The following is a 13,931-nucleotide window of genomic DNA, read 5'->3' as shown; positions in this document are numbered from 1 at the left end:
AGCATATTGAAAAGCAGAGACATTACTTTGCCAATAAAGGTCTGTCTAGTCAAGGCTATGATTTTTCCATTGTCATGTATGGATGTGAGAGTTGGACTATAAAGAAAGTTGAGCGCCAAAGAATTGATTCTTTTGAACTGTGGTGTTGGAGAAGACTCTTGAGAGTCACTTGGACTGCAAGGAGATCCAACCAGTCCATTCTAAAGGATATTGGTCCTGGGTGTTCTTTGGAAGGACTGATGCTAAAGCTGAAACTTCAGTGCTTTGGCCACCTCATACGAAGAGTTGACTTATTGGAAAAGACCTTGATGCTGGGAGAGATTGAGGGCAGGAGGAGAAGGAGACGACAGAGAATGAGATGGCTGGATGGCATCACCGACTCCATGGACGTGATTTTGAGTGAACCCTAGGAGTTGGTGGTGGACAGGGAGGCCTGGCGTGCTGCAATTCATGTGGTCACAAAGAGTCGGACACAACTGAGAGATTGAACTGAACTGAGACTAAAATCAAGGTGCTGGAAAGGCCATATTCCTTCCTGGAGATTTTAGGAGGAAATCCATCCTTTTTGTTTTACGTGTTTTCTAGAAGATCTATGCATTCCTTGGTGTATGGACCCTTTCCGTATTCACAGTCACTGATAGCTATTTATTTCTCTCATCTCGTCATTCTGGCGCTCTTCTTCTGCTTCCCTCTTCCATATTATGGACTCTGATGATTACATTAGGTTCCTTGTCATAATCCAGGATCATTTCTCCAACTCAGCATTATCTGATTACCCACCTTAATTTGATTTATGTTAATTTGATCAATCTTAGCTGTCCCCTATCATGTAACCTAGTATATTTATAGGCTCTGGGTTTAAGCTGTGCAATTATTTTTGGAACAATTTTTTTGCTTACCATAAGTGATGGACTATAAACACTAGCATCATTAGGCACAGAAGAAAAACAATAAAAGGCTGAAAAATTGTATATGTTAAATTCTAAGTGCCTTCAAATATCTTGAGATGGGAAACTATAAAAATTCTGGGTTAAAGGTGACTTTTCATATTTCTTAGGTTTTCATTTTTGTTTTCCTCAGTCTCAGTGATAATCGCTATGGTTTAGTGTCTGAAACCTAAAATTCCATCATTATTGATCTGTGAGACCGTCTTCTACCATCTTCCTTTGCTGATCAAGGTTATTAATGTTTAAAGCAGCCAGAGAGAAAATAAAATATATGTGATCACTCTGGTGTAGAATAGTTTGAACTGTTCATTTGTCAGCTTCTTTGTCAAAACTTTGACCTAATTAGTTGGCTACTTTAACAGATCTCAAAAACTAATGAAATTATGGCCACATCTTGATAACAACCTTAACTTATCGCCAGTAGCTTATTTAAGCATTCCTTATTTGCATATGGTTGAAATCTAATATTTGATGTAGACTATATCTACTTTACTTCATAATTTTTATAAAATCAAGTTAAACAGGATAAAAAGTTATGTCTTTTTTTGGATTACCTTAATACCTCCCCCAAAGGTCTCATTCTTTTATTGCATTAGAAACCATTCTGTATCTGGAAAATATGTACAGCATTTTGTCCCTACACTTAATTATAAACCATTAACCATATATATATATATATATATATATATACATACATACACACACACATGCATACACACGCACACATGCAAGCAAACACATATATTATCTTTTACATAATCAGAGAATTTCAGAATTTAGGTACTGAAAGAGAAATAATGGAGTAAATAAGCCAAATCTAGAGAAGAAAAAATGTCTACATCAAATTAAATTTAAAAACCTGTGCCTCACTTTCTGAGCCTATATTGCATTTTATTCTCAGCTCACCTTAATAAAATAATATCATTCTGAAAAGGGAACCCTCCTACACTGCTGGTGGGAATAAATTGGTGCAACTACTATGGACAGTAACAATGGAGATTCCTTAAAAACTAAAATTAGAGTTACCATACGATCCATCAATTCCACTCCTTGATACTTATACAGAAATGATGAAAATTCTAATTTGAGATACTCTGCTCAATACTCTATAATAACCTAAATAGGAAAATAATTTGAAAAACAATAGACATGTATAACTGAATCATTTTTCTGTATACCTGAAATTAATATAGCATTGTTAATCAAATATGTAAAGTTAAGTGAAAGTCTCTCATGAAGAAAGAATCATGTCTGATTCTTTGCATCCCCGTGGAGACCTCCAAGGCTCCTCTGTCCATGTAATTGTTCAGAGAAGAATACTGGAGTGGGTTACCATTTCTTTTTCCAGGGTGTCTTCCCAGCACAGGGATTGATCAGGGTCTCCTGCCCTGCAGGCAGATTTTTTAACCCTCTGAGCTCCCAACTCCAATACAAAATAAAAATTAAAAACAATTTAAGGGATAGCAAAGACACTTGTGCCCCAATGTTCATAGCAGCACTACAGTACCCAAGACACAGAAACAACCTAAATATCCACTGACACATTAATGGATAAAGAAGATGTGGTATGTACTTACAATAAAACATTGTTTCTCAGTGGTTGTGTTCAACTCTTGGTGAACCCATGAACTGTAGCATGCCAGGCTCCTCTGTCCATGGGAATTTCCAGGCAAAAATGCTGGAATATTATTCATCTTTAAAAAGGAATGTAATAACACCGTTTGCAGCTTCATGGATAGACCTAGAGATTAGCATGTCAAGTGAAGTCAGACAGAGGAAGACAAATAACATATGATATCACTTAGATAAGGAATAAAAATGGGCTTATTTATAAATAAGCTATGAACTTATTTACAAATCAGAAATAGACTCAAAACAAACTATTAGTTACCAAAGCAGAAATGAGGAGAAGAATAAATTAGGAATTTGGGATTAACAGATACAACTACAATACATAAAACAGATAAATATCAAGGGCCTACTGATGTTAGAGTGTGGGTGTCTGAAACCATTTTAGATTTTTGCCTGTGTTTGGTTTAGGCTCCTGGAATTAGATTATAGACAACAAAAAAGTGAAAGCATTCATGTTTTCCCTTGCTGCCTTAGATATTGATAATTTACGGTTTCTAATGTATAGATGCTAGAAGGAAAGATTTAGAAGAAATCACATTTAATATTGGCTTTCTGGAAGGCACAAGTCTCATAGGTCTCCTGAATTTTGTAGTATATACTTGTGATTTATCAGATAATGGAATGGCAATGTGAATCTAGGGACCTCAGAAAAGGCAAACTTTTGTGTAATTCCAGTTTCTCACTATGAATTGTACAAAAACAAAACAAAACACAACAAAACACAGAGGTGAGATGGGACATTTGGAACTGAGAGGTAGCTAGGAAAACAGTTTAATACAGGCAAAAGATCATTTATAAAATTCCATGTTATATTTCTTGTTCTCAGTCAGGTTTGAGACAGAGCAAAGCCTCATCTATTAGTAGACTGTCAGACATATGAGATCAATTACCTATGCTAAGGTTTTCTTAGACAGAAAAATCCTCTTCACCATTGTACCCCAATGTCCCAAAGGGCAGTGGTTATAAAAGCCAGTGCTAGTGTTGCTAATAAGGTAGTGCAATGAGATGTTCTTATCAGAAAAAAAAATGTGTTTTAATGGAAATACAAATACTTCATAGCTACGTATCCATGGTTAATTTACAGATATACTCTAGGCCTCAGTTCTTTCATACAGAGAATAGAAAAAATACTACTGTTCTCATACAATTTGTTAAGAATTAAAGTTACTAACTATATAAAACGACGTGTTCTGAGTACTTACCCAGTATTTATTTGTCCATTTTCTTTTCTCTTTTTCTGAATAAGTGATTGTTGTAAAGCACGTCACATGTATTGTGTTAGTCACTCAGTCATTTCTGACTCTTTTTTACCCCATGGACTGTAGCATGGCAGTCTCCTCTGGCCGTGGAATTCTCCAGGCAAGAATACTGGGATGGGTAGCCATTTGTTTCTCCAGGGGATCTTCCTGACCCATGGGTCATTGCAAATGGATTCTTTACTGTTTCAGCCACTTGGGAAGACCAAAATATACCAAGGTAGGGCTCAGTGATTTCACAGCTTATTGAAGAGTCATTTGTGAATAAACAGGGGGACATGGAACAACAGACTGGTTCCAAATAGGAAAAGGAGTACATCAAGGCTGCATATTGTCATTCTGCTTATTTAACTTATATGCACAGTACATCATGAGAAATGCTAGGCTGGAAGAAACACAAGCTGGAATCAAGATTGCTGGGAGAAACATCAATAACCTCAGATATGCAGATGACACCACCCTTATGGCAGAAAGTGAAGAGGAACTAAAAAGCCTCTTGATGAAAGTGAAAGTGGAGAGTGAAAAAGTTGGCTTAAAGCTCAACATTCAGAAAACGAAGATCATGGCATCCGGTCCCATCACTACATGGCAGATAGATGGGGAAATAGTAGAAACTGTCAGACTTTATTTTTCTGGGCTCCAAAATCACTGTAGATGGTGACCGCAGCCATGAAATTAAAAGATGCTTACTCCTTGGAAGGAAAGTTATGACCAACCTAGATAGCATATTCAAAAGCAGAGACATTACTTTGCCAACAAAGGTCTGTCTAGTCAAGGCTATGGTCTTTCCAGTAGTCATGTATGGATGTGAGAGTTGGACTGTGAAGAAGGCTGAGCGCTGAAGAATTGATGCTTTTGAACTGTGGTGTTGGAGAAGACTCTTGAGAGTCCCTTGGACTGCAAGGAGATCCAACCAGTCCATTCTGAAGGAGATCATCTCTGGGATTTCTTTGGAAGGACTGATGCTAAAGCTGAAACTCCAGTACTTTGGCCACCTCATGCAAAGAGTTGACTCATTGGAAAAGACTCTGATGCTGGGAGGGATTGGGGGCAGGAGGAGAAGGGGATGACAGATGATGAGATGGCTGGATGGCATCACTGACTCAATGGACGTGAGTCTGAGTGAACTCGGGGAGTTGGTGATGAACAGGGAGGCCTGGCGTGCTGCGATTCATGGGGTCACAAAGAGTCAGACATGACTGATTGACTGATCTGATCTGATCTGATGATCATCAACTGTCCCAGAATTATACATAGTAGGAACCCATCCCAAATACTTATACATGGCTATTTCAGCTTACATTTAAACTGATTAAGTTTAAAAACCAATCCCTAAATTGCATTGGCCACATTTCAAGCGTTCAATAGCCACATATGCCTAGTGTTTACTGTATTTGAAACTTTATATAACACTTCCTTCCTTAGAGGAAATCTCACTGGGTAAGGCTGAATTTAGTATAGCTAATCTTATGAGGCACTGAGGAAGGCCCAGTGCTTTTGAACTGTGGTTCTGGAGAAGACTCTTACAAGTTCCTTGGACAGCAAGGAGATCAAACCAGTCAATCCTTAAGGAAATCAACCCTGACTGGTACCTAGAAGGACTGATGCTGACCCTGGAGCTCCAATACTTTGGCCACCTGATATGAAGAGCTGACTCACTGAAAAAAAACTCATGCTGGCAAATATTGAGGGCAGGTGAAGGTAGTACAGGATGAGACAGTTGGATGGAATGATTGAGAAAATGGACATGAGTTTGAGCAAATTCTGGGAGATAGTGTGGGACAGGGAAGCCTGGCATGCTGCATTCCATGGGGTCACAAAGAATCAGACAAGACTTAGCAACTGAACAACAACAAATCTTATGTAAGTGTGCTCCATTATGCCCCTTAGGAAATTCTTTTACCCATTTCTTTGTTCACTCATCTGTAGGATGACCAACTTGTCCTGATTTCCCCTAGACTTTCCCTGTTTTAGCAGAGAAATGACACAAATCTTCCCAGCTCTCATGGAGATTTACATTGGGGATTTTACAGTGATTAATTCTTAAGTATGTCCTTGTTTATGTCTGTGATAGTTTACTCTAGAGTACTAGGATTTTACATTGATTTCCTACCTTGCACCTTGATCTTTCATGTGTTTGCTACTACTTCATTTCTTCATTGTTCTATGAGAAATATGGTCTTTCTTCATGGACGGGATTGTGCTTGTAATGTAAAATCATTTTCAGCCTCTTTCTAACTGGACTACAAAATGCAGACATTTCATAGAAAAATTATATATTGTCTTTTTGTGAATAAACTAGTATTTGTAGATTTGACCACTTGCTGGTGTTTACCTTGATTGTTCTGTGCTCATGTGCAGCTTGATTGACAACTCTTATACAGATGATTACCTGAGTAAACCAAAGTGACTTATTCTCATGGATATTAAGGCATCAGAATTTCTATTTGATTTTTCTCCATAAATGTTTTCAATCTTTCTGGTATCAAATCAAACTAAATCTTTTTTCTATCCCATTTTGATGTGACAGAGGCAAAAATGTTCTGTCACTGTAACATTTAAGTGGGCAATTGCACAATGATTCTCTTTTTTCCACTTTGGCCACAGGTAAGAATTTTCTTTATAATAGTAGTAACACATAAGGTGTTCAAAGGTTCATAACCTATATTATTGGAGAGGAAGAAAATTTTGAGATGTCCTAAATCACCAGGAAGCAAACTGCATATTGGAATGGGATGGACAATGGCTGAGCAAAATTTGTGATATAAACTGATCATCAATAGTAGGAGCTTATATCATTTAGAATAGACTAAGTTGCAAGAAAATAAAATAGAACTACATATATTGTGACTCAATAGGATAATATTTTAATTTTGCTTTCATAACTCTCTTGGGGGATGTCTAGGTCTATAAGAATTGGGGTGGGGCTAGAGCTCATCATCAGTTCATTTAGGCACACAAGTAGATAGAGGTTCATCCATCTTCAATGACCTTTCAAGGTAACCATGTTTGCTCTGGTTATCTACTACTACATAAAACACTATTTCAAAACTTCAGGGTTGAAAAAAGAAACAAACAAAAACAAATTCACAATATACCAATAGCCTCTGGATTCACCTGGTCAATTCTTCTGCTGGTTTCATCTAAGCTCACTGATGTGACCGCTGCCATTTGTAGTGTCAGTTTGGTCTTCATTCACATGCCCAATGGCTGAGATGGAAAAGCTAGGATAGTTCAAGGCCGGCCAGAAACCCATGATGGCTGCATTCATGTGTCTGACAGCTCAGATGGCATTGCTGGACCAGCTGAAGGATGGCCAGGAATTTCACTTTCTTCACACTGTCTCTCCAGTAAGGCAGATGAAACTCTTTACACAGAGGTGGCAGATTCCAAGATGGTAAATGTTGGAGTTAATGGAATTCCTAGAGGCTAAATATTGAAATAGGACACACCATAGCAGTGATATTTTTATTTGCCCAAGCAACTCACATGCCCATAAGAAGTGTTCATCCTGATGGAAAGAGTTGCAAGAAATCTGTGACCAGATTTAATACCCAAAGCAACTGTCTCTACTCTGCTAACTGAATGGAGAATGATGATGAGAAGAACATAATGAGTTTTAATGAGTAGGTCTAGAAGTGGCACAAATTATTTCTATTCATATTCTGTGGCCACAGATTCTTCCCATTGTTGTCTGCATGTCACATTTGTAATGAAGATTATCATTTTCTCCCATAGTGAGGTCAATTATATTTCTATGGATCTTAAATTTGGGTTTGGTTACTGGATTATATTATGGGGCTTCCCTGGTGGCTCAGATGGTAAAGAATCTGCCTGCAATATAGGAGACCCAGGTTCAATCCCTGGGTCAAGAATATCCCCTGGAGGAAGAAATGGCAACCCACTCCAGTATTCTTGCCTGGAGAATTCCATGGACAGAAGAGCCCAATGGGCAACAGTCCATGGAGTTTCAAAGAGTTGGATATGTCTGAGTGACTAACACTCTTCATTGGGTTATATTATACTTTTTTGAACAAGGGATACAAGGAGAAACCTGAAAATCTGACTGAGCTTTGAGGTTTATCTTCTCTTGGTTCTCTTGGAAGATTCTGCTTACACTATTATCTGAAGTCTCAGATAATCTGTCGGATTCTAAGAGAAAGGTGACTCAGAATTTCCCCTTATACCAGAAGACAGCTACAAAACCTTCAGAAGGAGATTCACAGAGCAATGAGTGAACTCAGCAAAATCAAGAAAGATTCACAGTTGAGTCTTGTCTAATTCATTAACTTATAGAATCATGAGCTAAACAAATGATTGTCTTAAGCCACTAAATTTAGGAGTGTTTGGTTGCATACCAAAAGCTAACTAATACATACTCTATTATTTAGGACTCAGTTCAACCTAACTTACAAATGAAGCTGAAATGTGTATATTTTAATTGTGTGCTATGGACAAAGACAAACTCTCATTTAGATAAAGTAAGCAGGCTGCCACAATGCAAAATCTTATTCATCAAATATCTATTTGTACCCTTCTTTTCATGCATTCACAAAAATGCACTCAGTCTTCTCACCAGTTCCATCCAATTATTGCATTAATCTAAAATAAAGAAAGGCAAAGCAGAGTTTTCTGGTACTAGCATGTTCTTCACATATTGCCATGATATGGTTTTAATAGTAGGAAAACTCATAAAAATGCAGCTTATCTTTCTCTGTAAATTTCCCACTTCTGATACATAATTGCAGAGCAATAAAAATAGTATATAGTAAAAAATCTTATTTATAAAGGGAATCAAAATAAATACATAACAGTCATTCACCCATAGAAGTGACATAATAATGCTGAGAAACTGAGAAAATATTATATGACCCAGATTTTTTTTATACCCTGGATCTTCTCCTTATATGGAAGTTGCTTGTTCATGCTTTTATGTGGCACTGGCTCCATACTCTGGGTAGTTATTTCTTGTCCATTATTTGTAGGATCACATTTGAAGTAGTCATTAAGGAATAACTTGTGCTAGTTTTATTCTATCTAAAATGCATGTTTTTGCAGTCACAAAATTTCAAAAATCAGGCTCATGGTTTGTCTCAAAAACATCTCATGTTTCTGATCTTCTTTGCTTACTTTTAGTATCATATGCCAGTAATTTTCTTTGCATTTATTTCCAGGAAGAAGTTCTTAGAATCATTCTTGTATTTGCCTCTTTTTCCTCTTGCCTGTTTCACTTTAACAGGAGTTATTCAACTCTTACACCATATAAAACAATATAACTGGATAGAAAACTTTCTAGCCTACCATTGAGGATCCAAGAGCAGTTATTAACTTTACCACCTTTGCAAAACTGTTAATTCCATGATTCTTATTTCCTATAGCTCGGCTCTGAAATAACCAATTCTTACCTGGATAATTTGTCTTTATTAAAACCCTACTAAATGCAGCAATTGAGTCAACATACACTAAAATTTTATCTGGATGAGTGCTATCTGATCACTTATCCTGAACTACAGAAATGGTAGACTCTGAGTTACTGAAATCATAGTTTTACAAAGTGTTTTAAATCAATGTATGCCATTTTAATTCCTTCTAGTCTTTGGTATCATGTTAATAATTGCCTGCCATAAAACAACAAATACTTAAATATAGATTTAAATATTAATTAGTGTAGGTTAGGTAACACCAATCAGATTCAAACTTATAATGGTTCTATGCAATAAAAATGTATTTCTTGCTTACGTAAGAATCTTGGGCAGTATCCAGGTATTGAAGTGTTCTGTTTTACATATTCAGAGACTCAGGATAAAGACTGTATTATCATCTTCAACATGTTACTTCCTACTTCACCATCAGTTTCTCTGCCCATTCAGAAGAAAGAGGAAGTAGCAAGAAGAAGTTTAATGGGAAGTTTACTTGGGAAAAGGGGAGAGAAAAGTCGGCTTTTATTTTTCATTGGCAAGACCAGGAGGACATGATCACAGCAAACTTTAAGAGGGCTTGAGAAGTCTAGTCAAACTGTTTGTCCACAAAGAAGAGCCATATTTAATAATTGTTAATCTCAATTAAGTGGCTCAGATTGTAAAGAATTTACCTGCAACACAGGAGACCTGTGTTGGATCCCTGGGTCAGAAAGATCCCCTGGAGAAGGGAAAGGCTACCCACTCCAGTATTCTTGCCTGGGAAATCCCATGAACAGAGGAGCCTGGTGCGCTACAGTCCATGGGGTCAAAAAGAGACATACATGACTGAATAACTAACACTTTCACTTTTTTTTCAATCTTGTCCTGTTTAGGGAAAATATAGGTCAACTCAATATTTGTTCTTTCCATTTTCACAGCACCTATCAAATAGTTCTTACCAGGCTTTTCCTGCTTTGGTATAAGGTCATAATTGCTCAGTCTACTATTCCATTTGCCACAGTCTCCTCTTCCCTCTAATTTCTTCCTATGATAATTGCAATCTTGTACTTGAGGTAGTCAGCTTCTTCTGAACCCTTTTATCTTGGGTTAGATCAGGCAATTTTGCTAATAGATTCCGTCATATGAGTTTATTTATGGTTTTACTGTAGTTAATTTATCTTCCTCCTTACTCTGAGCAAGTATTTGAATTGAGCTTGTTTAACCTGAAATGATTTGGAGAAGGAAATGGCGACTCATTCCAGTGTTCTTGCCTGGAGAATCCCAGGGACGGGGGATTCCGTCCTGGGAATCCATGGGCTGCCGTCTATGGGGTCGCACAGAGTTGGACACCACTGAAGTGACTTAGCAGCAGCAGCAGCAGCAAGCTGAAATAATATCCTCACACACTACTTTTATCCTCACTGATAGAAGCAGTGATGCTATTCCTAAGCAGAAGAGTCCACAAATCTTTTCCACTCATAAGCTATGAATTAATGTATCTTGTAACACAGGTCATGTGCATCCCCAGACTACACTGTTAGGAGTCTTATAGGACAATTTCACACCTAGTGGAGTTTGCTGGCTGCTTACTGAATCTTTTAGCAACTTCTTAGAATTAAAAAAAAAAAAGTTACACTAAAGAACTGTACACTGAAATCATCAGTAAAGAAAATATGGCTTTGTCAATGAATTTTTTTCTACTTGAAACTATAAACAAAAGCAACTGAGTGAACTAATGTGGAAGCTTTCAAAGTTGGAAAACTATAAAGTAGGAATTTATAATGGGATAATTTAGGATTCCAGGAGAAGCCTAGCACCATAAATCATTCACAATCACCTAATAATGCTTTCTGCTTGATAAATACCAATTTTTTTTATAGTAAACAGGTTCATTTTGACAATAAAACCTGAATGCCATGTAGGGACAGATGCAAATTACTGGCACTTAATTCAAATTTTCTCTGAGCAGAGACTAAAATAGCAAACTCCAGAAAAATGAAGTCTGAAGGAACAGGCAAAGAACAGAAATCTAATGCTCCAGTTCAGTTCAATTCAGTTCAGTCACTCAGTCGTGTCCGACTCTTTGCGACCCCATGAATTGAAGCACTCCAGGCCTCCCTGTCCATCACCAACTCCTGGAGTTCACTCAGACTCATGTCCATCGAGTCAGTGATGCCATCCAGCCATCTCATCCTCTGTCATCCATTCTCCTCCTGCCCCAATCCCTCCCAGCATTAGAGTCTTTTCCAATGAGTCAACTCTTCGCATGAGATGGCCAAAGTACTGGAGTTTCAGCTTTAGCATCATTCCTTCCAAAGATATAAATTCAAATGCCTTATCTTGCCTAAAAATTACAGTTGAATACCTCAGAAATTGATCAGAAATGAATAGAATAGAAACATATTCAGTTTTTCAGGTTTTATTGTCAGAGAAAGCTGAGTTCAGGCTGTTAAAGTGTGTGATTTCTTCATTCTTAAAACAATCCCTAATCCTTAAAATTTAAATAAACAAGAATAGGCCTATGAAACAGAAAGACAGGGGAAACACACACACACACACACACACACACACACAATGGCATGGAGATTGAGGCAGTTATTCAAAAAACTTATTTAGAAAAGAAGAATCACTGAGAATGAACTGCAATGGGCAAGGCAAATTCTTTCCCAAAACAATAAAAGCCCCAAATTTTAAAACAAAATGGAAAAGAAATAAAAGACTTAAATAGCAACTCAGAAATAGCTTGTTTTTCCATTCCGACACATAATGATACCTGCTATGAACTAGTGTCCATTATGTGTTTAAAAATGGGAGCTTTTATTACACTTGCCTTAAACATTGTCCATATAAATATATTGGATATCCTGGGCTTAGTTTATCACTTAATGATAAGTTATCAGCTTTTGGGTAATTATGGTCAGATTTTACAAAGGATCCTCCCTATCATTCAGAGATCGTGGGTATGAAATTAAATCAAATAGCAGCTCAAATTTTAAAATAATTTAAGTATATATATATATTTATGGTGGTTTAGTTGCTAAATTCGGAGAAGGCAATGGCAACCCACTCCAGTACTCTTGCCTGTAAAATCCCATGGATAGAGGAGCCTGGTAGGCTGCAGTCCATGGGGTCGTGAAGAATTAGACACGACTGAGTGACTTCACTTTCCCTTTTCACTTTCATGCATTGGAGAAGGAAATGGCAACCCACTCCAGTATTCTTGCCTGGAGTATCCCAGGGATGGTGGAGCTTATGGGTTGCCGTCTATGGGGTCACACAGAGTCGGACATGACTGAAGCGACTTAGCAGCAGCAGCAGCAGTTGCTGAGTATGTCCAACTCTTTGTGACCCCTTGGACTGTAGCCTCCCAGGCTCCTCTGTCTGCAGGATTTCCTAAGCAAGAATACTGGCATACATTGCCATTTCCTTCTCCAGGATACATACTTATATCCATTGACATATTGTTAAGTCACTAACGAGAAGTATTATTTTTAATTGGGTAATTAAAGAATCAGACTGAGATTAATATTTATTGGTTGCTTTTCTCTTAATAATAGTTCGTATTTTCCAGCCATGTAGTTTTACTAAGATTAATCCTTCCCACCATGTTCAGAAATATGACTGATTGGCATAATCTAATTGAAAAATACCCCATCCCATGATTACAAACCCAATAAGATTCATGAAACTTCAGTATCTCCTTACTGCTAGATTTGAATATGTGAGTATGCAGCCTTAGGAAATACTAGAAAGATACCTATCAGAAGTAAGATGGGAGTTTTCCAAGAATGTATCCAAAATCAGTTGTTGAAAAGATATCAAGATGCCGAGTAGGAGGACATTGGACTCACTTCCACTCACAAACATATCAAAAGTACAACTAAATGTGTAGAGTGAATCTTGCTAAAATCTACCTGGGGACTAGCAGAACAGATGTTCTACCACCAAGGCTGTAAAGAAAGATCAACATAGAATCTAACTGAAAAGAAGCAGAAGCAATCTGATTGGGATCTGCAACCCTAGAGAGGGACACAGAACAGGAGTATATCACAGGTTACATGATCCAACTTCTATTACAGGATCAGATCAGATCAGATCAGTTGCTCAGTCATGTCCGACTCTTTGCGACCCCATGAATCACAGCACTCCAGGCCTCCCTGTCCATCACCAACTCCTGGAGTTCACTGAGACTCACGTCCATCGAGTCAGTGATGCCATCCAGCCATCTCGTCCTCTGTCATCCCCTTCTCCTCCTGCCCCCAATCCCCCCCAGCATCAGAGTCTTTTCCAATGAGTCAACTCTTTGCATGAAGTGGCCAAAGTACTGGAGTTTCAGCTTTAGCATCATTCCTTCCAAAGAAATCCCAGAGATGATCTCCTTCAGAATGGACTGGTTGGATCTCCTTGCAGTCCAAGGGACTCTCAAGAGTCTTCTCCAACACCACAGTTCAAAGGCATCAATTCTTCGGTGCTCAGCCTTCTTCACAATCCAACTCTCACATCCATACATGACCACAGGAAAAACCATAGTCTTGACTATATATCCAAAGGAAAAAAAAATACTGATAAAAAAAATGCATGCATGTATCTCAGTCTTCATAGCAGCACTATTTATGATAACCAAGAAGGCAGCAATCCACATGTTTATCAACAGATGAATGGATAAAGATTATATATATATATATATATATATATAT

This window comes from Bison bison, unplaced genomic scaffold, assembly GCF_000754665.1.
Source record: "Bison bison bison isolate TAMUID 2011002044 unplaced genomic scaffold, Bison_UMD1.0 scf7180017864136, whole genome shotgun sequence".
Classification (NCBI taxonomy): domain Eukaryota; kingdom Metazoa; phylum Chordata; class Mammalia; order Artiodactyla; family Bovidae; genus Bison; species Bison bison.
The sequence above is the reverse complement of the archived record's forward strand: the minus strand, read 5'-3'. Positions refer to the sequence as shown.